The sequence below is a fragment of the Dipodomys spectabilis genome, unplaced genomic scaffold (genome assembly GCF_019054845.1).
Source record: "Dipodomys spectabilis isolate Male_0828 unplaced genomic scaffold, ASM1905484v1 ptg000030l, whole genome shotgun sequence".
Classification (NCBI taxonomy): Eukaryota; Metazoa; Chordata; class Mammalia; order Rodentia; family Heteromyidae; genus Dipodomys; species Dipodomys spectabilis.
Window position 1 is genome coordinate 4,056,996 of NW_024870707.1, and position 4,053 is coordinate 4,061,048.

The 4,053-nt window shown below is 35.5% G+C and overlaps 1 pseudogene; it reads left to right on the forward strand.

The window, feature by feature from the left end:
* The first annotated feature begins 2,764 nt into the window (after positions 1–2,764).
* Positions 2,765–3,651, forward strand: LOC122105231 (annotated as a pseudogene).
* The last annotated feature ends 402 nt before the right edge of the window (positions 3,652–4,053 follow it).

The following is a 4,053-nucleotide window of genomic DNA, read 5'->3' on the forward strand; positions in this document are numbered from 1 at the left end:
TCCAATACTTTTCTCAGAAAACTTTTTTAAAAATTGCAAATCATTTCAAGAACGTTTCCTTCTGTTTTTCACCAAGGGGTGGGGGTGTCACTTGTCAGAAGCAGGGCTTTCCTAGTCAGAAGCAATGCAACACAGGCAAAAGTCCCAGCATTTTGAGTGACATCATGCTGGCCTTGCCTTTGACTCTAATCTTAAAGTGTTGCTGCAAAGTGGAATAAAATATTTCCCACAAAAGCCCATCGCTGTCTCAAGAACTCAAAAATTAGCTATTATTGTTCTTCATTTGCAAATTTAGTGTAACAACATTAAGTGTATTTTGTTTTCTGCATTTCACTCCAATTGCACTCATATACAGGAATTGACTTAAAAACTGATTGTCATTACAGTTTCCAAAAGTGATAGTCATTTTATCCTTACATGTCTGATTTGTCTTAACACAAGGTAGTGTTTTTTAGACAAACTCATGATAACTCTTTTTTTTGCATCTTGTGGTGTGGAAATTGACAAATAAAATGTGAATGTAGAATGTAGAAAATGTTCGTAGTGTGGGGGAGGGAAGAAAGAATACTGAAATGCTGATCACTGCATTTGAATGCATTTACTGTTATACAACAGACCTCAATATGCACAAACAATGCATACTAATTTTAAATTATTTTAAAATTGAAAATATCATTTTCAAGAATAATTGAAGTACTTGACTTCTTGGACCTTTCCTATTTCATTCATGCAAGGAAATGAAGCACAATTTATAAAATTCTCTTTTGCTTAAAAATAGTCAAAAAACATGTGGTTTGGGGAGGAAAAACTACAATCAAAATATTGCTCTACAACTATGGATTAATCCTAATAAAATTATGTTAGTGAAGATAAGTGTTACAAAACAAAGATTTGCCTTATTCAAAGAAGAAAATAGTTGGTAGAGCACTTGTCTTTATGTTGGCAGTCCTGTATTTTATCTCAAGCACAAGAAAAAATAAAATTTAATAAAAATGATAAAGCATGAGATAACCAACTGAAAGTTAAGTCACATATAGTCACTGATGATTTGATCATAATGCATATTTGTGACCAAATATTTGACAACTCAAAACATCTGATGAGGTATGTTTGGTTGAGATATATTTGAGAAATGTACCAATTATACTATAGTAATAGATAATGAACATTGATTCAAATTTATTATGAATTATGTTGTATTAATGCATGAGTATAATAAAATCTATCCTCTAAACAATGCTGTAGTATGAACCAAAAATGGAAAGTGAATACTTACAAATAAGGAAGTTATATTTGACATCTTTTACATAAACATAAAACTAATAATATAATATAATATAAAATGTCATTTATTTCTTTTTTCTTTCATACCAACACTTATAATCTTAGCAATTAATTTCATACCTCATAAATATTTGGTTTGTTGTATATCGAATCATCAATATTTGGTTTCTTAGAGTTGAGTCATTTAGTGCTCATTTCACTGAGTGGCCAGACAACACTAAACAAGTACATTAATGTTAAAGAAAAATTATATTTTCTAGTTTCTAAGAATGAGTACTCTGATTTGTTTTCAATATTTAAAGCAACACAAAACCCAGAAAGGATAACAAAAATTTAGATTTCTGAAGGACTGAAAATGATGAACAATTCAGCTAGGAAAAAAAGAGGAAATTGAATGATAGTAATTTAGAAAAAAATATTGGCTGGTGTTTGGTACAAATGGTAAAATACCTGACTAGACAACATGAGGCTAATTACCTCCAGTAACAGAAAAAAAGCCAATATTTATTAATTCTACTAATAGGTAGATCTAAGGGAGATTAAAATACTTTAGGAACTTTCCTACAAAATATTTATATCATACTGGAGGCAACTACTCTATTGCATCAAACTAATTAAACCTATTGTATTTTTTTGCCAGTCCTGGAGCTTTAACTCAGGGCCTGTCCCTGAGCTTCTTTTGCTCAAGGCTAGCACTCTACACTTGAGCTACAGAGCTACTTCTGGATTTTTCTGTTTATATGGTAGTGAGGAATGGGACCCAGGGTTTCATGCATAGTAGGCAAGCACTCTACCACTAAACCACCTTCCTGGCCTGCATAGTGTATTTTTAAAAATTTCAATTTTAATAAAAGATTTTGCTCTTCCATATGTATACCTTTGTTTTCAAATAGGTATTGCTCACACTCTGCAGAATAGTAAATTATAGCAAATCCTTTTATACAATTACCAAAACATCTAGAATTCAGACATTCACTTTCTATACTCTGTTCGCTCATTTGAGTGTCCTAAGAGTTTTTTACTGATACATTTTGGGAATTAAAACATTATATGAAAATAAAGAATTAAATATGGGATAGTACATGATTTTGAATGTGGCATAGGCCTATCAGTGAGTGAAAACCTATATGTTCAATTGGATCCTGTATGAATAAAACCAAACCTGAACTCCTCATCTGATCTCCATCCCCTTGATACATTGGTTATTATACATTGCTAAGGAACAGATGTAAAGTTTGTGGTGCTTTTTTTTTTTTTAACACTTGCATTGTCTTTAACGAGCTGTACAAAGGACTTGCCATTCACAGGAACGGTTAATGAATACAAAGTCTTGTTTTGATCAGTGTCACCCAATTCAGCCTTCTCACACACCTCTCCCAACCTATCCTTTTGACTCACAATAGTGGTTTTTTTTTTTTTTAATAGTTGCACAAATAGCAACCTCCTGCATCCCTTCAGGCCTGTTCTGTGTGATTTCCTCATGAGAAATATCACGGAGGTTACCATGTTTGTACTCAGGGGCTTCACAGACAACATTGAGCTTCAGATTCTCCTCTTCTTCCTTTTTCTACACATTTACTTTTCACTCTCCTGGGAAATTTAGGAATGATCCTACTGGTGGCTGGAGATTCACGACTGCCCAACCCCATGTACTATTTCCTGAGTGTCTTATCATCTCCAGACACATGCTTTTCAACCATCATTACCCCCAGAATGCTACTAGATTTTGTATCAGTAAAGAAAGCCATTTCACTGTCTGGCTGCACGGCGCAGATGTTTCTGGCTGTGACGTGTGGGACCACAGAATGTTTTCTGCTGGCTGCAATGGCTTATGACCGCTACATAGCCATCTACCACCCTCTTCTCTACTCAGTGATCATGTCACCCAGAGTCTTCGTGCCCCTCATCCTTGTTTCTTTCGTTGGGAGAATCCTGCACTCTTCTATGCACACAGGGGCCACCTGGAGCCTATCTTTCTGTGGCTCCAATGAACTTAAGCATTTCTTCTGTGATATCCTTCCTCTACTCGCGATCTCATGCACTGACACGCACATCAATCAGCTTCTGCTCTTCGTCTTTGTGAGTTCCATTGAGATGGTCACTCTCCTGATTGTCCTGGTCTCCTATGGCTTCATCCTGTTGGCCATCCTGAAGATGCATTCGGCTGAAGGGAGGAGAAAGGTGTTCTCCACGTGTGGCTCTCACCTGACTGGGGTGTCCATTTATCATGGGACGATCCTCTTCATGTACATGAGGCCGAGTTCTAGCTGCGCTCTGGAGCACGATGTGATCATGTCGGTGTTTTACACCATTGCGATCCCCAGGCTCAACCCTATCATCTACAGTCTCAGAAACAAAGACGTGTAAGAGGCACTCATGAAACTATGTAGGCTGTATCTGTGCATGGATTAAAAACTAATTTTCACCTTGAGGATTCAACTGAAAGGAAAAGAAACAACCTTTATTTCTGAGTGTGTCTTATTGTCACTTCTGAGAGCAAAAACAAACAACATAAAATTTAAAAACTCTGTTTTAGAACAGTGATGCTATGTCTGAAATTGGAGACTGAGCCCAAGAAGATCCCTATGCCAAACAAAAGTCCAAATCACTTTAGTCAAACCACCTTCCTCCCCTCCCATTAATATTTATTTATTTATTCGTTTACTCATTTGGCCATATATATATATATATATATATATATATACACATATATGTCAATATTTTGGTACTGAGAAAGGAATTTCCAGTGACTGTACTAATTTGAGTTTC